General features: G+C 40.6%; 1 protein-coding gene across 5 annotated transcripts in view; it reads left to right on the top strand.

Annotated features, from left to right (window-relative positions):
* The first annotated feature begins 6,564 nt into the window (after window positions 1-6,564).
* Window positions 6,565-23,025, top strand: part of LOC146554218 (uncharacterized) — a 135,715-nt gene continuing 119,254 nt past the window's right edge. For all 5 annotated transcript variants that reach the window (XM_085253208.1, XM_085253212.1, XM_085253210.1 and 2 more), the window contains exon 1: window positions 6,565-6,697. The gene's annotated coding sequence lies outside the window, so the exon portion shown is untranslated. The remainder of the gene's footprint in view (window positions 6,698-23,025) is intronic.

The raw sequence follows: 23,025 nt of genomic DNA, 5'->3' as shown, positions 1-23,025 counted from the left end.
GAAGCTAACTGCACTCCATGAGCACCTGGGCACCTGTCCCCCAGAAGGGACCAGTCTCATCCAACTATTGGCCAACAACCTCAGCACAACATGAAAGCTCCAGTTAGGTATAATATCAGCTAAGATGAACAGGCTCCATACATGAGTGGGGCCCAGAAAGGAACAGGCAGGAACACCAAAGGGGCAAAACACCTCCTTCTGATAGAGCAGTCACTCAAGACTGTGAGACCAAAATGACTCTCCTGTGAACTACCTGGATTGATTACAAGAAAGCCTGTGATTCAACGCCCTACACATCGATCCAGGAACAGCTAGAACCATACAAGATCAACAAGAGCCTAAGAGCTTTCATTAGGAATTCGATGGGGACATGAAAGAAAACCCTAGAAGCCAACTTCAAGCCAATAGTACAAGTCGCCATCAAGTGCGGGATTTACCAAGAAGATACTTTGTCCCACTGCTGTTCTGCTAATTTTTAATTGTAAAAAAAAGTTGGCCCATCAAAAAAAGTTTGGGAACCACTGGGTGAACTGGAGATTCTCATTTTGTTAGGCCTGTTGCTCCCTAGAGTGTACTCCATGAGAGCTGGCACAAGCTCCAGACCCCCATCTCAAGCTTGAATTGGATGAGCAAAAGAAAATAGATGAATGGAGGTTGTATTTCAATCAGAAAAATGAAACTTAGTGAATCCCAAATATTTCGTATATAGTTTTTGATCTCAGTACTCAGTAGCAATCTGAGTTTTGGAAAAAAAAAATTCCAAATGAGATTATTTCTGATATTATGAGTTGTTGTAGGTGTTTTATGTTGTCCCATCTCAAATCACCAAAGTTTTTAAATTTTCAGTTGTCTAGTCTGGTAGCTCCAGCTTGGCTAAAAATGTATGATCCAAAGGTTGCACATATAATGTTTGCTGTGAAATTTTTACTTCTTACAGTACCGATCAAAAGTTTAAAACCACTTGAAAAATGGCAAAGAAAATCATGTTTTGCATGGTTGGATCTTAACAGGGCAGAGCTTCAAGATGCAACAAGAAGAAATGGGAGTGAGATATAACATTTTTTGGAGCATGTAATTTATTGAAAACAACACTTAAACTGAAACAGGCTGTTTTACAGCTGATCAAAAGTTTAGGATCACACCTCCAAAAGAAACCCTGTGAACCCCCAAAACAAAAGTTCCAAACATGAACTCAGTAATGAGTAGCTCCACCGTTTCTATTGATCGCTTTAAAAAATTGTTGCGGCATGCTTGATGCAAGAGATTCCATGAGGTGAATGGGAACATTTCTCCAAGTGGTGAAGACAGCCGCATGAAGGGTATCTAAAGTCTGGAACTGTTGTCCGTTTTTGTAAACATCCCTTGCCATCCATCCCCAGGGAAACACGCAGGGTGGTCCAAAGGATCACCTCCTGAAGTTTCATTGTTCCGCTGAAGGAAAAAGCACCCCAGAACATTATGGCACTCCCTCCACTGTGGCGCATAGAAAACATCTCAGGTGGGATCTGCTTGTCATGACAGCAACGTTGGAAACCATCAGGGCCATCAAGGTTATATTTTTTCTCATCAGAGAATAAAACTTTCTTCCACCTTTCAGTGTCCCATGTTTGGTGCTCTCATGCAAAGAGAACAGAACAGTCAGCTCTGTGGCGTTCAAGGAGACGAGGCCTTTGAAGACGTTCTTTGATTTTGAAGTCCTTTAGTCTCAGATGCCGTCTGATGGTTATGGGGCTGCAGTCGGCACCAGTAATGGCCTTAATTTGGGTCAAGGATTATCCAGAGTCTTAATGGATACCCAATTGGATCCTCCAACTCAGTGCTGGTGAAATTATTTGGGGTCTTCCACTTGACTTTTTTGTTCCATAACCCTCAGGATCATTTAAGAAATTCCAAATGACTGTCTTACTGTGTCACACCTCAGCAGCGATGCCGTGCTGAGAGAAACCCTGCTTATGCAGTTCAACAACCCGACCATGTTCAAAAAGGGAACTTTTTTTTGCTTTTGCCATCAGAATGTCATGACAGTGTGACTACCTGACAGAAAATAACAATAAATCCACATATCTGCACAGTTTTGGCCTGTTAAACACATGTGATCTTAAACTTTTGATTAATAAAAAATAATAAAATAAAAATCAATGACTGAGCATGAATATCTCAGAAACTAAAGATAAAAGCCTAAAATTTTCACTGGTCATTCTTACCATAGAGCAGAATCGAATCAGTATCTGTAATTTGGGGCATACTTAAAAAAGCTTACAATTTCACAGCAATCATTATGTATATCTAAACTTTGGACCATAAAATTTTTACAGAACGGACAGAAATATCAGAGAAAGCACAAGACTAATGTCAAGGATCAGCTGCAGTCAAAATAAAAACCTACAGTGAGCCATAACCAACCACATCTTGTATTTACCTATTTGCCTCCCTGTTCCTCACCCATGCTTTACAGTCTTCACTTCCCTCACCCCCTTTAACCCAGACACCCCCTGTGTAGCCTCGCCCCAAATCCTTTCTCTTTTCTAAATCTCCTTCCTACACAACCCAGACCCTTTCAATGCTGCCAATAATCAAACCAGCTCTCCTATAATAACCTTCAAATGTTTTTATATAATGCTCCAAAAACAGCAAATGTGCCATTTTCATGACATATTACTTATCATTATCCATAGATAGAGAGAATGCTTCCATGTGTCCACTGTGTTTTGTTTAAGCCTTCATATAAAAGTGATTTTATGCGTGAGCCAGAGTGTACATGGTATATCCATAGAATTAGTGTGTCAATCCCTAAGTTAAGCCTCAGCACTGCAGGGGTTCACTCTTTATTTAGGTCATCAGATGGTTATAAAGTCAAACCCCTCCAGATTGGTGCAAACTGAAAAAAAGACTGATTGCAGCTCCAACAACTGGTCTGTGTTGCCTAAATCCTGCATGGGCCCTCATATTCAGAGGTGGCCACCGACTTTTTGTTTGTTTGTTATGCAGGATTTGATAGCAGATTTTATGCTGAACTCCTTTTGTATGATTATCTTCTGCATCTGTATTAAAATGATCAGTAGTTGAGCACCAATAACCAGGACATATGCCTGTATGTGGAAAAAGGAGCTAGTTTTCAAGCCAAACTTCGTCTACATGGAACTTTACAATCATATTCTAAATACATGAACAGAAGCATCAATATATTACATTGTTCACGACAGAGTGAGAGATGGGGTACATCCTGCACAAGGTGTCAGTTTATGACAAGACTACCATAGAGATATGTTGTTTTTACAGATTCTATTTCTGAATAGAATCTATTATTGAATTATTCCATGTATAAGGAGCATTGTAAGTGAGTGAAGTGTGGTGGTTTTTAAAAGCATTGCATGTATTTATTTTGATAATGAATCAGTTGATATTATTATTATTGTCTTGCATCCCCCCCCCCCCCCCCCAATAAAATTATGAATTATCTTGCATAAATAGGCTGTTGATTTTCTTTACTCATTTCAGTTATTACCAGCAAAATACTTGCATGTTTAATCATCTGGGAATCAACCCAAAATTACTCATTTAATTAGACAGAGATCTTTGTCAGTGCTGTGTTGGTGTATTGCAATCAGAAGCTGCCTTTTATCTGCTAACATCAAGTAGCTACGTTAGAGAGCTGTATACCATAAACTGTGTGGACACGAGGCAGAGACGCACAGACTTATGTTGCTGGAGCACTGGGTCACTGTGCTCACACCCCTGGATGATGCATGGTACATGGACTGGTATTTATATAGCAGTTTTCTACTCCAACTGAGCGCTCAAAGTGCTTTTTACTTCAAGTGACTGTGAGCAACTGTGGCTCAATATGTACAGCTTATTGTGTAGAGGTGGAGGAAATATAAAGAAAATCACCTTAAAACTGAACTAATATGAAAGATGAAACTTTTCGAGTGTACCCGGCTACAAATATGCTTTTCAAAGAGTATTGTATCATGGCAGCCTATGATCGCAGACCAACCCTTGGAGCCAGCCTCAAGTGGCACCTGGAGAAACTGAAGTTTTTGCTGCATTGGCACTGGCTTCATATTTCAGCTGCAAAGATTGGTTGTCATTGATGGCGACTTAGACCTCAAAGGAGGACCTTCAATTTAGAGTAACTAGATAACAGTACTTGTCATTAAACTGCAGGAACTCCAACTGAATAGTTACTTAACAAATTCATTAAATAAAAGCTTTTATGATATTTGAATTCTGATGATGTGTAAGAGAAGGGCTCGTTGCACAGTGGCAGGAAGAGCAACTTTAAATGTCTTGTCATGTCTTTTACTTTTTAATGAGAGGATTTTAGGAATGGGACAAAATGAATAAAACTGTGCAAAAAGAAGTGAGATGGAAGAATGATACAGCAGAAAGGAAAGAGAGAGACTTCAGCGGATAGATGGTGTGACAGATTGAGTTTCGGTAAGGCAGGACCAGAGATGCTGATGATAGAAAGAGAGGAGGGGGGATGATGCACATAGACAGGGACATTACATAACACTTCATCAGAGCAGAAGAGGAAAAGGGAGGGTAATAGGAGGAGAGGCTGTGAATGAGAAGAAACCACTCCTCTATTCTGCAAGAACCTTGAGGCCATGCCCCCTGGTTTGACCCATCAGGAGTAACTACAGCCGAGAAAGGAAAACAGAAATGGATGAGTTCAGAACAGGTTTAAAGCTAGAACTTTTTACTTTTTCAAGGATGCCCTCCTGATAATCACTCAAAATTTTATTTGAACAAATAACATTTGTTTTTTTGTTTTATTAATACAAGAACAGATCAAACTGGCACATGTATTATTGATACGATACTAATCAGTATTTTATGTGTAATGATGTTATTTTTGAATCAACAATGAATAATGAAAGAACTGCTATTATAAACGTTTCTCTCAGCTCTTTTGGGGATAAAAAAATGTGTGTCTCCAAATGGATAAAAAAGTTCTTTGCAACCCACCTCTACCCCCAACATCACTTGCCATACTGTTTCTGACTTAATCAGTGTAACATATCTGTTGTCACTGATACCTGCTCTGTTTTGTGCTGGGTCTTGCTATAGCTCTCTGGCTTTCAACATGTGAATCTGGAGCTATGCCACCAAACAAAAATTACTGGCAATTCTGGAACTGACTGAAGCAAGAATATGCCGATTACAGCAGCTACTTTTATTAATGAACATATCAAGTTCTTCATTTCATTTATTTTATTTCATCATTTCATAACAATAGATGAGATTATGAAGTAAGTAATAGATAGTGATTGGTGTCAGATGAATGGTGCCGCCAACTGTGATGAATATATTCATAAGAACAGTCAACAATAGGCGCTAACAAATCCTGGCTTAGGGGATCAGTTAGGTACATGTTGTTATCAATCATATACAAAGATTGGACATGATTATTAGTGTCTGAATTGAGTTAGACTGGTGGAAATACACAATTACTTTCTGCAAGGAGAGTTCTATAGGAACTTTGTTACTTTGATACTTTGCTTGTTGACCATTTTTGTGCTTGTGTATTGTAAACAATATGTGTTATTTGGAGATTACAAACAAACTGCACTGAATCAAATGGAAGGCATAATCCTAGATAATCCTATAGAAACCTCTGTGTCCCCCAGCAGCCACTCAGTCCTCTGGTTCGCTAGCAGCTCACACAATCATCTTAACAAATGTGAAAATATTAAAAGTTAAAGGACACAAGGCAGGCAAAGCTGATGGAAACTGCAGATCAAAAAGATAATTTCAAACATTTTATCACAGAATATCCCATGTACCTGGGTAACCTGAGTCTAGAATGTCCACTAGCAACCAACACTAGCTACAAAGTGAACTAGCCCTCTTTGTTAATGGGGTTGTCTGAGAAATAATATGACTTACTGCATGGTTCAGCCCATGCAGAAGGTTTGTGGTTCAGTTTTAATGAGTGAATATTAAATATTTTTATTCTTCATTATGGTCACTTATAGCACTAATATTAGACTTTAAATTGAGAATTTCAGAAACCAAATGTCCATTTTTATATACAGTCTCTGGTTGCTGTGTATGTCTCTTAATGTCAAGGATAATTACATTTATAACACAAGATTTAGTTGTATGAAATTATAATTCATTTTCATATTTGGGATTGAAAAATACATCTTGTTGAAGAAAAAAAATGCATATTGAGCAAGTAGCTTACTTAAGAGACTTCTTTCATCACGTTAGAAATTACAGGACAAAAATATTCTCCCAGAACAACTTTTTATCGTCCCTTTCCCAGAAGGAGAGAAGCAAAATGCCCTCACACATAAAACAGCAACCAGAGCCCCTCAATGTGGAGACCAACGGTTGCATATTTTTTCTCTAATTTGTCACCCACTGTACGTGTTTTCATATTAACACGCTCCCCCTGAGATGTACGATTAAATCTCTAAATAATCAAGCCAAAACAAATAGCGCTGTCACCGGCGGTCCGTAAAGGCGGCAGCTTCCCCTCCCGCATGCAGACTCTGAAGACTCCTCGCTTGACGCTCCAGGCTCCTGATTGGTCGAGCTGTTCGGGGGGAAGGGGCGTGGCTTGCGTCTCAGTCCTGGCACCAGTTTGCTCTGCAAGCACCGAAAGGTGGAGAGATTTTCCCCATCACACACTCTTACTGTCAAACACACACGTTCAGCGAGAGACTCGGGACGCATCCACACGGTGAGTTTCACTGTTTTAACGTGATTCGGGACGTGTCATCGCGTTTTCTCTGCATCCTGGCGATGCGCCAGCCTCGCGTGGGCCTTTATAAATGAAATGTAATTGGTGCCATATTTATATTCAGGTCTGCAGGCTGCAGTGGCACGGATGCAGGCCTATATTTAGCTTATGATATGGCGGAATCATAGTCGGAGACATCGCTGTGCGCGGTGTTTCCCATCCCAATGGGGAGTGGATGGTGGGCGTGTGAGGAGGAGAAAGAGTCGGGGTGGCGGGGGGTGAGGGGGGTTCAGTGTCTCATGCAGAGGTCCGTGGATTCTTGTCTCTTTGTTATGGTGGTGCCGCAGAGTCGGGATGATACACCCCTCCTGCTGAAAAATCACTACAAAACAGATTCCTCCGATAGTCCTGCTTTGGCTCCTCATTAGTAAGCCAAGAGTAATTGTAGTGGTCTCAGTGCAGTTAGCCAGCACCTCTGTCATTACAATATTCCTACATGGGACCGTAGTAGGTTTTACATGATGTTTATCTCTATAGTGAAACAGATGCATCTCCAGTACAGCGAAGGCCTTGTTATATAAAGAATAGAAGAGTATCTGATTTTTATACATAGTACCCCCCCAGTCGAGACACATACACACTTACACGCACAGACACACTCTGCATGCTGTGTGTGTGTGGATTAGAGCGCATTGTTTCGTCTATGCTCATTTTTTCTCCTCTAGGGCTCTTTCTGCCTTTTCTCTATCTCACATGTGAACCGCATTGAGCTACAGGACTGTAGACTGTCTGTGGGAATACTATGGGAAAATGGTTGTCTCCATTCTGCACTCAAAGTAGAAATGGATTGAAGGTTCAAGTAAACGGTGCATATCTGCTCTGTGTGTGATAGCTGGAGCCAAAGAAGCTACATGATGCAATGCTGAGTAAAATCTCTAAAGCCGAAGAACGTGGCTGCCCCGTTACATAAAGTGGGCATCATCTGTAGCCTGGTACACGGTACAGAGCATATGTCACTTTGACATGCTCAGTGTGTTTGGGGAGACAGACATCTGAAATAATGTACTCTCATTACACCAGTCAGACTCATCTGACACTGTATTTCAAAGTTGTTGTGTGTTTGTTTATAACTGACATTTCATTAAAAACAGATCGCTGTTTCTGTTTGATCAGTTATTTATTTGCTCTATAGATTGTGAAGATGCAGAAAATCGTAATGTTTAAAAAGGGGAAAAGACTTTGCCATTTGATTGATAGTCACCATGGCCACCAACTCATTTCCAGAGGTTTCTCATATCACTTTATTGTCATTTTGTTGCTGATTATAACAACAACAAACTCATACTACAATGTCACTGCTCCGCATTATCATCTTAAAATTATTGTATATAATATCGTTCAGGTATTTTAATATTGTGATATTGTATTTGACTTAAAAGAGGTTGATGGATCTTTCTTTTCTGTGTTCTGAGTTAAAGAGGTAATTAAGCAAAGTCACATTTGCCAGTATTAACATATAATAAATGGACTGATTCTTAGAGAGCGCTTTTCTACTCTACTTGAGCACTCCAAGTGCCTTATACACCTTATTCACACAAGCACTTTTTTGGTGTCTAAGTGCTTTCTATCTAACACTCTGATCAGTGTATTAGGGACAGGCCACTTGGGTTTCAGTATCTTGACCAAGGACACTTTGGCATGCAGACTGGAGCAGCCAGGCATCAAACTACCAACCTTCCAATTAGATGGCCTGTTCTACCTCCTGAGTCACAGCCACTCTTGTCGTAGTCTAAAAATGTAATCCCCGAGATCTAAATAGCCCTAAAGCTGACCCTTAACTACAGCATGTGATTTCTTATTACTAAGACTTGGAAGAATGATTATAAAAATTGTTCTTGGCAATCAGGAGAACCCCCCAAATATTCTAACTGACATACTTTAGGATTAAGTTTATGACAATGAGCAAAGACTGTCATTTAATCTGAAATGACTTAAAATGTCCAACTCACTGAATTGTGAGAACAGGCCAAGTACAATATTTGTATCCAAAACGACCAAAACTTCCAGTGGCTTATTAGTTAAACTGTTCTCATTCCAATGGTGTCATGTTTGGCTGTTTTGTCAAAGCCCCTGGTGTCTCACAGCCCCTGGTGTCTCACACATAGGCGTAAGATATCCTTTGATGATGGTATTATTGGATGCCAAAGGCAAATGCTAAAAACAGGACCAGGAGACTGCAGTTTTTATCTCTTCTCACTTCTTAGCTTTAGGCACCAACACTGCTTACTTAGGTTTAGAAAAAGAACTCTATTTGGGCTAAAACAAACCCATTCAAAGTGTTAACTATGCATGCTAAAAAATAAATGATGCTAAAAGGATAGCCAGTCACCTCAAATTTGACAGTAAGGCTACGTTCACACTGCAGGCGAAAGCGCATCAAATCCGATTTTTTTGACCCTATGCGACCCACATCCGATCATGGTATGACAGTGTGAACGGCGCAAATCCGATATTTTCAAATCCGATCTGGGTCACTTTCGTATGTGGTGCTGAATCCGATACATATCTGATGTTTTAGAAAGCGACTGCTGTTTGAACGGTCATGTCGCATTAAATCCGCCTTTTACGTCACCGACACAAGACTGAAGCCAATTATCAGCGCCAGAGAAGACATCGCGAACGCTTCCTGGCCATCCAGTGTAGATGTCAGTGAAACATACTATTGTACATACTATTGTTTGAGTACTTACGATTGTTTTTTTTGTACTTTTTATATTTTACATTTATATTTATTATTGAAACTTGCACCAAGGGAGTGGCACTCCAATTTCGTTGTACTCTGTACAATGACAATAAAGGCTATTCTATTCTATTCTATTCTATTCTAAACTGTTGGGAAGACAACGTAAACATTTTATTTGTACTGTATAATCTGCAGATTCTGACAGAAATCTGCAGCTATCCTTGGAAGCACCGCTCCTCTCTTAAACAGCAATAAGGATCATTATTAGGTTATTTACATTATTATGTAAATAACAAAATAACTTAAAGCAAAAATTGGGAAACGTAAAGTCCGAAGTCTTTATATTAACGGCCATCAGTCAAACAATACTGTTTGCTCTGGGTCTAAACAGAGCGCGTTGTGTGTGACATCTTCTTTTGCGCATGCGGGCCGCTTTGAGCGTTCACACTAGAGCGCGTTTGCTGTCGCATTTTATTTGTAGTGTGAACGAGCAGACAAAAAAATCGGATTTGATCAAAAAATCGGAATTGAGCATTAAGACCTGCAGTGTGAACGTAGCCTAAGAGACCTGAAGAGTGTATATGTGATGAGTTCAGATTAAAACTGAGCTCAGATATTCTAAATCTTTGCAAACAGGAAGTAATTTTTGTAGGTGAGAGTGCAGAGAACTACACAGTCCAAGTAACCGCAGAGTAGCAAATCAGGAGAACATCCAGATTCCAGACCAGGTGCATGAAAATTCCAGATCATGAATATATAAATGAAAAAGGCATGTCAGTTCAACTCCTTTGACTCCTTGAATGTTTGAATCACAGAGATACTAAATGTAAAAAACGTAAGGCCATTTTTTGCCTGAGACTGCTGGCACAGAAGCTAGATGGATTATCAGAGATGTTTTAATGCATGAGCGTTGTAATGATGATGATGCCATAATTTCTGCCTCAGGGATTGGTGGGATTACATCCAATCCCTCTCAAAGGGATCAACCAAGTAGCCCGGAAGTCAGCAGGCACCCAGCTACAGTGGGGCAAAAAAGTATTTAGTCAGCCACCGATTGTGCAAGTTCCCCCACTTAAAATGATGACAGAGGTCAGTAATTTGCACCAGAGGTACACTTCAACTGTGAGAGACAGAATGTGAAAAAAAATATCCATGAATCCACATGGTAGGATTTGTAAAGAATTTATTCGTAAATCAGGGTGGAAAATAAGTATTTGGTCAATAACAAAAATACAACTCAATACTTTGTAACATAACCTTTGTTGGCAATAACAGAGGTCAAACGTTTACTATAGGTCCTTACCAGGTTTGCACACACAGTAGCTGGTATTTTGGCCCATTCCTCCATGCAGATCTTCTCGAGAGCAGTGATGTTTTGGGGCTGTCGCCGAGCAACACGGACTTTCAACTCCCGCCACAGATTTTCTATGGGGTTGAGGTCTGGAGACTGGCTAGGCCACTCCAGGACTTTCAAATGCTTCTTACGGAGCCACTCCTTTGTTGCCCGGGCGGTGTGTTTTGGATCATTGTCATGTTGGAAGACCCAGCCTCGTTTCATCTTCAAAGTTCTCACTGATGGAAGGAGGTTTTGGCTCAAAATCTCACGATACATGGCCCCATTCATTCTGTCCTTAACACGGATCAGTCGTCCTGTCCCCTTGGCAGAAAAACAGCCCCATAGCATGATGTTTCCACCCCCATGCTTCACAGTAGGTATGGTGTTCTTGGGATGCAACTCAGTATTCTTCTTCCTCCAAACACGACGAGTTGAGTTTATACCAAAAAGTTCTACTTTGGTTTCATCTGACCACATGACATTCTCCCAATCCTCTGCTGTATCATCCATGTGCTCTCTGGCAAACTTCAGACGGGCCTGGACATGCACTGGCTTCAGCAGCGGAACACGTCTGGCACTGCGGGATTTGATTCCCTGCCGTTGTAGTGTGTTACTGATGGTGACCTTTGTTACTTTGGTCCCAGCTCTCTGCAGGTCATGCACCAGGTGCCCCCGTGTGGTTCTGGGATCTTTGCTCACCGTTCTCATGATCATTTTGACCCCACGGGATGAGATCTTGCGTGGAGCCCCAGATCGAGGGAGATTATCAGTGGTCTTGTATGTCTTCCATTTTCTGATGATTGCTCCCACAGTTGATTTTTTCACACCAAGCTGCTTGCCTATTGTAGATTCACTCTTCCCAGTCTGGTGCAGGTCTACAATACTTTTCCTGGTGTCCTTCGAAAGCTCTTTGGTCTTGGCCATGGCGGAGTTTGGAGTCTGACTGTTTGAGGCTGTGGACAGGTGTCTTTTATACAGATGATGAGTTCAAACAGGTGCCATTCATACAGGTAACGAGTGGGGGACAGAAAAGCTTCTTACAGAAGACGTTACAGGTCTGTGGGAGCCAGAGATTTTCCTTGTTTGAGGTGAACAAATACTTATTTTCCACCCTAATTTACGAATAAATTCTTTACAAATCCTACCATGTGAATTCATGGATTTTTTTTTCACATTCTGTCTCTCACAGTTGAAGTGTACCTCTGGTGCAAATTACTGACCTCTGTCATCATTTTAAGTGGGGGAACTTGCACAATCGGTGGCTGACTAAATACTTTTTTGCCCCACTGTAGGTATAGTTAACATTTTTGCATCATTTGTAAGGCAATAGGCTTTTCTAGGCTTTTCCACTAAACCAAGCAAACAATATCATTGTAGAGCTTGTCAAACCTTGACTACATATATAAATCGTTTTACAGTGTAGCATTGACAGTAATAATCAGTTGTTAGCTGGAAATGTGTAAGCTCTGTTGTCATTCAGTAAGTCAACAAGTCAGCCAGGCAGAGCTAGTACTGTAGAGATACGATCTAATCATGTTGTAGTTTCTCCAGGCGATATCATAGGCCTGGCTTGTAAAATAAGATAAGATGACCTTTATTAGTCCCACAGGTGGGAAATTTGTTAAAATGTAAGAATTATGTAAAAAATGTAAGATTATGTAACAAAACATGGAGTTATCTCATAATGTTTGTGCCCAGCATGAAACCAGGCGATATGAAGAGTGATAGCATTCTGTAGCCATTAGGTTTTTCTGGAACTTTAAAGAAAATCTATGGACTACAAGATGAACTTCATTTGTTATCCAAAACTATGATGTTTCCTATTTTTTTCTGTTAAGTAAAGAGGAATGGAACAGTGGAAAAGATGACTAGATTACCAACAGTTAGTGGTCTACAAAAAAAGTAGTAACGGTTGTAAATAATATTGCTAATTATTAAAGTCCTACGGTCAGGAGGAGTCCTAGGTAAGGAGCTTCTGGAGTTAAGGAGTTTTCCTTTAACTCTGGGCTTCCGTACACCTCTATGGAAATTTTACCCTATTGTAGCAATTTGTTTAGCTTTTCAGTTCAATTCAATTAAGTTTAATTTATGTAGTACCAAATCACAACAACAGTCATATCAAGTTGCTTTATATTTTAAGATAAGGACCCTACAATTTATAAAGAACAATCCCAATGATCAGACTGTGAGCAAGTACTTGGCGACAGCAGGAAGGTGAAACTCCCTTTCAACAGGAAGAAACCTTCGGCAGAACCAGGCTCAGGGAGGAGCAGCCGTCTGCCACAACTGGATGGGGGTGAGGGGAGGAAAACAGGACGAAAGACGTACCATAGAAGAGAGCCAGAGTTTAATAAGAGCTAATGATTAAATGCACAATGTGTAGTCCTTTCCAACTGATTGCTGTTCTATCTCTAAACACCCATGTTTAAAGGTGCACAAGGGATGTGTATTCACCAAAAACGTTTGGGTAACACAAACACCAACCAGCAGTCAAAATAAGCAACTAGCTGTTGAAAATAGTGTGAATACTAGCTGAAATGTCAGACCAAATAACATTAATAATAAGGATAAAATTACCGTAGGTAAATTATCAGATAATGAAACAGCTAATGAAAGATAATACTGCTTTTTGTATGCTGGCTTATAAGCCCTTGGTTTGTGTGACAAATTTGGGTTTACAGCTTGCTGCATTGCTTTTAAGTGACAACACAAGTCAAATAATGCAGCTGTGTTACTCACACATGGAAAATAAACTGTCTATCAAATTCCACAAACTTTCATCTTGACGCGTTTCAAAACATTATGTTAAGACTAACTGTAAATCCACTGAAATGGAAATTGTGCTTGCAGTCTCACTCCTGCTTAGTGATGAATTCACAGTGAATTAACTTTTCATTAATTCTATATATTTATAAGTTTCCCCCCTCTGAATATTTTAATGTTATCCAGTCAGCTTTTCACTTTGCTAATATATGGATCCACACCAGTCACTTTGAGAATTCCTCTAAAGACTTTCAGCAAACTTCACTATACTTCATTTATTATTGAAACCAATTTTATTGCCAGATTGGGGACAAGGTGCGTTAACTTCCCTCAAACATTTATTATGTCTGATGAAATATATCAGTCACTGAAAGAAACATTATTGTTATGTAGTGTTTTAATCCTGCACACATGTTATCCGCTACTGGAAATATCAGGTTATGTGCTTTGATTGTACTGTTATCTTCAAATTATTTGGTTCGTGTGAGGATTGGTGAGGAGGTGACCATGTTAAGCAGTATGAACATAGACCTGGTGCTGCTGCCTTATTTGTGGTTACCATAGTGATCTGCCTTGGTTAAAAGTGGATCACATTAAAGCACTTTTCCTGCTTTGTGAGACAGATCTTTTAAGAGAAATGTCGTTGCTAAATCTCAAAATAAACAGCTCAGTGCATTTTTAAAGGTTGATTGATAGCTGTAACTTCAAGATGGAAAGAGCAAAGAGCTTAATTGGTCAACCTCTAATAGTTAGCAAGACAGCAGTTCTTCTGTGAGGACTGTCAGTTTGCTTGAGGGCTTGGCGTTGAACAAAAGTGCTTCAAATGGGAATGCACACCAGATAACACTGTGTATGAAACCTTTAGAACGGGAAAGGCCGGTGTTGTATTGGATGTTAAAGTACTTGCTGTATATGATGATCAGTCCCTGTTACATCCAGGGTATCCAGTGGCATCTGTGCATTGACGGATGGGTTAACATTATAGATTGCATTTAAACAGAGCCTTTAGGATTACTAATAATACCATTACTAGTAACTCAATTATCCATTTACTAATTTACACATCATGATCTTTATCAGATCACCCAGATGAACTACTTAAATGTGACCAAGGTAAATACCAACAGATATCAAGCACAGAGCAAAAATTATTGTCCATGTAGCCTTTGGAGTGAGCCAACTGTACAGTAGAGGTTCAGTGAATAGATCAAACAATGGCTTCAGAGGCAACAACAAAGGTCAGTTTTTCCTGTGGAGAAAAGAGGCGGAGATTCAAATCAGACCTGACATCATGTGGCAGTTGAACCAGGAATGATGGAAAACACTGTGTCCCTTTCTCATCTTCATATTCATCCTTCTGAGAGCTTCCATTATTATGTGTTCATGATTTGAAATAAGCAAAGGTTATTTCTGTCCTACTGAGCTTAAGATCAGACCAGCCATCAGCCAGTACAGCAGAGCGAGGCAGGAATGAGTATAAAATGTCCCCTTCATTTAAAGCATCAAAACATGCACCCTGCTCCCAGGATGTAAGCAAGAGTACATTATTTAAACCCAAAGTCTGGAGTGCAGTCACAGTTCATCCCAGTTAAATGTTTGGGTGCAGAAAAATGTTAGCTGCTCAAAATAAGATGAAATTTATCCAATCCTTCCATATCCATCCAGTCACAATGTTTATTTTTAAACAATAAAATAAACAAATCTCAGTGGTCCGAAACGCAGTGTATTCACTGGCTGAGTCATCCCTAATGGCTTTTCAGTTAAATGGAACCGCAGTTCTGAATACAAAAGGACACATGAACTCAATGTAATTGTTCCTCAAACTGAATTCATTATCAATCACATGTCACTAAGCACACGCAGTATGCTTAGATGAGTGACTACTGTGTTGTCACTCAATTAGCCGAGTCCCATTTTGAAGCCTAAGATGAGCATTTTTGCTGTTGCTGCTTGTTTTTGCAAACAGACGTGATGAATTGATCTGATAGTGAAACCACACATTCACTAGCTATTGATTTGTGACCTCTCAGTCACAAGCTTGGTTTGATGTTTGACATCATATGACAGAATATCTCTTGAAGTTGGGTTGCAAACTTGGAAACTTTATTGGTAACTACTAGCCTAACACAAAGACATTTCTTATTTGACTGTCAACTGCTTAGTTTAAATGTATCAAGCTTTCATTTATGAAAAGATGAATGTGACTATGGCCATTTACAGTTCAACATTTTTACTTTTAGACTTTACTAGAGTAGCTTTGCATGACTCACAGTTCAAAATAAACCTTATTCTTACTCTTGGTACCATTTCTTAAGTAATCATCCATCTAAAACAAGATGTTAAAGCTCCCTTTTTTCCTCTCTTTAGGCCAAATTCTTGCTAGTACATAACATGTAGCTGTGCACACAAACTGGCTGTCTTAGCCATATCCTCTCTTTTGACATCATACTGAACAAAAAAGTAAAAAAAAATACTGAGCCAAGTTTTTACAGTCTAATGAGCCTCTGCTTTTTTCTGCCTTTTGCTATTTGTGCATACATCAACCTCATTATTAAACCTTGGCCATGTTTAAAACGAACCTCCACCACTGAATCAGTATATATGTCTCCAGAAAAAAAAGCACAAGCATAATAGTCCCACCTTAATGGACCAAGAATGAAAGAAAGTAACAGAAACAGTGCTCTGTTGAATGAATGTGCTACAAAACACAGAAAGAAAAATCTATGAAATCAGAGTATGCACACAGCAAGAAAAAAGTGAGATGGAAAGATACAGTATCATTTCATGCAGATCAGTTTCCATTTGTTCTCCTCTATTCAACTTCACCAGCTCATATCATCTGTGCACTTCTTGTTTTCTTGAGTACCTTGACAACACACAAACACACAGAAACTGAAACACAACACAAAGTCACACTTGACAGGTTTGCGCAGTTAGTAATCTGGATTTAGCTGACTTGTCTGCACCTACCCTCATATACTGGAACGTGTGTGCGTGTGTGTGTGTGTGTGTGTGTGTGTGTGTGTGTGTGTGTGTTATCAGCGGTAATATAAACTGCTGCTCATCAGAGACAGTCTGTGCATGTATGTGTGTGGGTGTGTCAGAACTTGTGCCCATCAAGGAGGAGACAGTGAGGAGCTGCTGAGTCACCATGGCGACTGGCTGGGCAGCCATGACAGGATTTTGTTAACACGTTTTGATGGCATGAGTCTGAAAAACAGAAACCTTCTTATATCACTGATATGATGTTTTTGTCCTGATTCTTTAATCAATGAGAATGGTTCTTTATAGTTACCTATAGGGCTGCCACGATTTGTCGACTAGTCACGATTACGTCGACTATCAAAATCGTCGACGACTGATTTAATAGTCGACGTGTCGTTTGAAACTTTGTAAGATCACAAAAGACGCAGGAATAAGTGGCAGGATTTAAGAGTGTAATAACGGACTGAAACAGAAGATGGCAGCATTGCATGTACAAGGATGTCACCTACCGTTAAACCCCGAAGAAGAAGAAGAAGAAGAAGCAGCTGTGTCCCAGAATTCATAGCGCGGCCCAGCGCAGTTTCCAACAATGGCGGCAGCTAGTTAGTTTTAATATTACTCTTATTATTCTTTCTGGGTCACAAAATAAACGTTTAACATATTTTCAGGCGAGAATGTAGCTGTGTAAACCTCAAATATCTGCTCAGTTTATCAGGACACCACATATTTTCAAAAGCGCTCCGACGTTTTTGGAGACATCTGTTACCCACTAGCTCGTTAGCGAGCCGGGGGCTAGGCTCACTAGCGCCGTGAGAACACCGGACTCCCCACAAATCGTTTTCAAACCCACCGCTGTCTTTCGCTACTCAGGTTAAATATATATGAGTCACTTAGATAACTTAAAATGTTATTGTTTGGCTTTTTTTTTTTTTAGTATTTTATTTGTTCCTGAGTAAATCAGTTTGTCTGAGATTAAAGTTATAGTTTTTGCACAGCTGAATAAACGTCAAGCAGACAGCTGATTATCAGAAGTGTGAGATGCTCCAGAATATACTCCAGTGTCCTGTTATAGTTTAGATAGCAAGGAGTTTATTAAACTTCACCGAAACAATCTGCAAATTTCATAAAAATTTAACAAACTATCATCTTGTCTTTACTTTTAGTGAGCACAGACCTTAAACACTTAAAGCTGTAAGCTAATGATAGTTATATAAGAGCAGATGCTGCTGGTGCAATAAGCTGTAGTTTTACGTCTAATGGATGATGATCTGATTAGTCGACTAATCGCAAAAATAATCGGTGACTAGTCGACTATCAAAATAATCGTTTGTGGCAGCCCTAGTTACCTACATGTTTCCTGTTTTCATATCACATTGTTTTCCTGCTGTCTGGACCAGGGTTTTAATAGTTTTGCAATTTTCATTAGTTTTTATTTTTATTTAGTTTTGACTTCAGATTTTCAATTTTATATCAGTTTTAATTAGTTTTTACCAATTGTTTGCTAGTTTAGTTTAGTTTTTATTTTTTTGAAAATCCTTAGTTTCAGTTTAGTTTTGATTAGTTTCAGTTATAGTTTTAGTTGTGTTTGCAATAATTAAGTGTAACAAAATCCCAGTTTCATCATATCAGTCATTCTCTTCTGCTTATCCTTGGGTATGTTGCTATTCCAGCTACCATACCCTGCACCCTGGACAGGTCGCCTGTCTGTCGCAGGGCTAACACGCAGAGACAGACAACTCACATTCCCACCTATGGGTTCTTTAAATAAATAAATAAATAAATAAAGGCAGATGAACAACCATTGATACCAGGCAACTATAAAATGTATATCTTGGCCCCAATGAGACTATTAACTCTTGCGGCACCGGGTGTTCGTAATTTTGGTTCAAGTGAATTGATAAACTTTTTGAAGGCAATTGACTCACACAGTTATGTAGATGTCCCCGTCCTGTTGTCTCGGGATGCATCATGCTGCCTTGCCTGGGGTTAGCTTCTGTTTCTGGTGATGAGGTTTGAGTGTGCTCCCTTACCTTCTCAAGGTAAGCTAGGTTAGCCTTCTTGTGTGAGCTTTTCAAGTGCACTTTAAGGTTTGTGGGATTTTTTTCCTTTAGAAATGTCCCTCATAATTTGTCTCTTTCCACTACAAGACACTTCATCCAAAACACAGTCATATTCAAAGTAATCCCAAATTGGACTCTGGCGCTTTCTCCCGACTTTTCCTGACATGATTCTGCGCGTGGACGGAGCAGCAACACAGACGACTCGACTAACGTACTGCCACCTGCTGGCATAATGAGACAGCAAGAAAAAAATCTGGAAACTAAACTTCATCTTCACCCTTGACTATTGTATGACACACACACATCAATGAAAACTAAACACATTTTTGCTATAAATTCAGTTAATTTTAATTAGTTTTGTGAACACTCATTACAGTTTTAGTTAGTTTTCCTTCTTTTGTTTTTATTTTTATTTCCGTTAACGAAAATGTTTTTTCACTTCTAGTTTTCGTTATTTCGTTAGTTTTCGTTAACAATAATAACCTTGGTCAGGACCATGCGTTTGTCACACCAGGTTTTATTAAAAACATAAAAGGAGAAAAGCAAGAAAACATACGTAGTATGATGAAACCACGATTGAACTGGTATTTCTTTCAGAGTCAACATTTCTAAACCAGTTAATGGACTCTCAGACACATTTCAGCTCTCTAGATTACTTGCTCCCAATTAAATTAGGGAACATATTTATCCTCCACATCTGCCAGCTTTGTCATCTAGCTGTTGAGAGGAGCTGCCCTGTCATTGTGGGACAGATCCCTGCTTGGCATGTAACCACGCAGATGAAATCGACGTTGTTCACCAAGTAGTGAGTGTGGATGAGCTCCTTCTATTTCCCTAAAGCTGCACATAGCAATTTGTAACTACTTATTAGAACTTATTTAACCTCAGATGTTACTGCTTGCTGTGGAGTCATCATTCAAATGACTTGCTTCACATTAGATATACAGTAGTTGTTTGATCTTTCATTAATATGAAAGTTTAGATCAGTAGAGCTTCAAAATACATATGTGCATTGTGTTTAGATTGATGATATGGCACCATGTGGTTAGTCTCCAATAGAGATTTGCAGCTGTGATGGTGGAAGAGCATACAGCCCACTGTCCCTTAACAGACGTTGTTGTTTTTTTTATTACTTTGAGCCAGCTGTTTTCCTACTTTAAGGTACAGATACATCAATCAAGTCATGTTTAGTTCCATCTGAAATACACACCTTGTCTTAAGGTATTTGATGTCACTAGTACAAATCTCATACCAGTGTTAAATGAGTTTATGTTTTGTTCCATTTGCGTTTTTGTTTTTTTGTTTTGTTTTTTTGTGCAAAGTGCAAATCTATATGAAACAGGTCGATGGAGATGCAGCCAGGATTCAAATTTGGTGGAATGCAATGTCAAACCAAATTACAGTGTCCTTCTTGATCTTAGATCTGGAAAATGACAATAAATTCAGTACACACATTTTCCATTATTCTTTTTTCTTATTACTCCTACTTTCAATGTCATGGAAAGTGCTGCTACAGCAGCGATGTGCTCCTCTACTTTTTTGTGAATGAGCCTGGATGCACAGATGTGTATGAATATATGTGCTATGTTGACTCATAAAATCTCATAATAAACCAGAATCCTGAATATAACCATGTGTTGGTAACTGCACTTAATACTGTAGGTACAAATATTTGTGGTCTTCTAAGCCAAACAGAAGTGCAAATGCATATGATTTTTTTGCCATTTTTAGCCACCAACGAGCACAGTGAATGTGGGAAAGTGTATCTCCCCGGGGCCACTAACCTCTCCATTCACTGCTGTTACATCATTAGCACAGATTTAGATATTGTACTGTGAGTCATCACAGAGCTGAATTGACCTACAGCTTAGCTGAAAACTGACTTGTATCTTTCTGTGTAATGAAAACAAGTGTTTTCTAGTCTATGGTGAGATGATAACTTGACCAGATGTGTAACAAAATCAGAACTGTATTCATTCCAATTTTGTAAATCTATTTTAACCCACATACAGATGAGAAGTGAATGAAAAAAAAAAAGGGGGCTCGTCCCTTTTCGTTCGTGTGATTGGTTCGTTTCCTTTTTGCGTTTGTGGTGGGGGGGAAAACGTCGTGCGCGAGTTTTGCGGCTCTGGAGTGCGCGGATGCGGTTGGGTGTCTGCGGAGTTGTGTTTTCCTTTTTCGCTTTGCTCGTGATGTCGTTTGACATGGATGATTTTGCGCAACGTCCCTCCATTGAAAAGTTGGAGCGGTGCACAAAAGCAGATTTGTTGGTAGTGGCTAACTTATTCGGGGTGGATGTTCCGTTGAATGCTAAGAAGGCGGAAATTAAACACTGTTTGGTGGAGAGACTGGTGGACAGGGGAGTGTTTGGGGGGCAGAAAACTCCTGCACCAGGAGGGACCACCTCATCAGCCTTTGGTTCGAGTTCTGCATCCGCATTAGGAATACCAAGGGATTGTGGTCGGTATAAACAATCACAGGCGAGGGACTGCCACCGACATACACCTCGAAATGCTGCAATGCGAACAGCAGAGAGAGGGCCTCTTTCTCAATCGTGCTGTACCCTCGCTGATGGACATTGAATTTCGTTGAGAAATAGCCGATTGGGTGATCCACACCATGATGGTCTTCCTGCAGCAATACGGCACCTGCCCCGTTTGCACTGGCGTCCACTTCCAACTTAAAAGGGCGTGCAAAATCAGGGGCGGCCAGCACTGGCGCACTGCACAGGAGAGTCTTAACAGTCCAGAACGCACTCTGACACGCAGAGGTCCACACAAAAGGTCTCAACACACTAGTGAGGCTAGTGAGAGGTGCGACCACGTCCGCGAAGTTTTGACAGAAACCCCGGTAGTAGCCCACCATGCCGAGGAAACGGCGAAGCTCACGCCTAGTCTGAGGGGCGGGAAAATCCAGTATGGCCTGGATTTTGGCCGAGATAGGGCGCACTTGCCCCTGACCCACCTGCTTTCCTAAGTACGTCACCATGGCTTTACCAAAATCACACTTGGCGAGGTTGAGGGTGAGGGATTCCCTTTCCAAGCGATGGAACACATCAGTGAGTGTCTCCGTATGCTCTGACCAGGTGTCTGAATAGACGACAATGTCATCCAAATACACTTCACACTTGCAGACGCCGCCCAGCACGATATTCATGAGCCGTTGAAATGTGGCAGGAGCGTTGCGCAACCCGAAAGGCATGACAGTGTACTGGAGAAAATGGTCAGGAGTAACAAAAGCAGAGATTTCGGCCGCACGTGATGTTAGGGGAACTTGCCAATAGCCCTTTAACAAGTCCAGCTTGGTAACGAAGGTCGCAGAACCGACCCTATCAACACAATCCTCCATTCTGGGCAGAGGATAGGAGTCAGGCTTGGTCACACTGTTCACCTTCCGAAAATCTGTACAAAACCGTGGGGTCTTATCCGCTTTAGGCACTAGGAGACATGGGGAACTCCACGCACTAGAGCTAGGGACAGCAAGACAATTCTCCAACAGATAAGAGACTTCTGTCTGGAAAAGAGCACGCGTAGTGGGATTCACCCGGTAGGCATGCTGTTTGATTGGAGGATGGTCCCCCACATCGATATCATGCTCCAACACGGTGGTACAGGATGGAGTGTCCGAGAAAAGATTAGGATGATTTTCAATCAACCGACACACGTCATTTCGGACATCATCGTCTACCCCAGTTAAATGTGACCTTAAATCACGTAGGATTTCAGAATTCCTAAGTCGTGCGCAGCCCACAGCACAACCGAAAACCAAATCGTCACCTACTGGGTCATACCGAGTTTCGGAAACCGGCACCCCCACAGTCGCAACTGTTGACACACCACCAGCAAAGTAGGGCTTCATCATATTAATATGACACACACGGCACTTTTTCCTTCGCTCTGGGGTGTCGATGACATAATCCGTGTCACTCAATTTCGCCTGCACTGTATACGGACCACTGAACTTGGCCTGGAGGGAAGATCCAGGGACCGGTAAAAGTGTTAAAACTTTATCACCAACCTCAAATTTTCGCTGCACAGCCTTCACATCAAACTTCCTCTTCATCCTACCTTGTGTTGCACTGAGAGCATCCCGTGCAATTGCGCACGCTTTATGCAAACGCTCTCTGAAAGAGCTCACATAGTCTAACACATTTTCCTTAGGGGCAACAGTGTCGGACAGGAAGTTCTCCTTAAGCAATCGCAAGGGGCCACGCACTGTGTGACCGAACACCAGCTCAGCAGGGCTAAATCCTAACGACTCCTGCACACTTTCTCTCACTGCTAAAAGAAGCAGCGGCAACCCCTCATCCCACTCCTTTTGAGACTCAAGGCAAAATTTCCGCATCATCGATTTCAATGTCTGATGAAACCGCTCGAGCGCACCTTGCGACTCCGGATGATAGGCACTAGATTTCCGATGTTTAATGCCAAGTGACTGCAAA

Source organism: Mchenga conophoros, linkage group LG18 (genome assembly GCF_057382185.1).
Source record: "Mchenga conophoros isolate Kocher_MC1m ecotype Shallow Benthic linkage group LG18, M_conophoros_male_GT1.1, whole genome shotgun sequence".
In the NCBI taxonomy this organism is placed as follows: Eukaryota; Metazoa; Chordata; class Actinopteri; order Cichliformes; family Cichlidae; genus Mchenga; species Mchenga conophoros.
The sequence above is the reverse complement of the archived record's forward strand: the minus strand, read 5'-3'. Positions and strand labels throughout refer to the sequence as shown.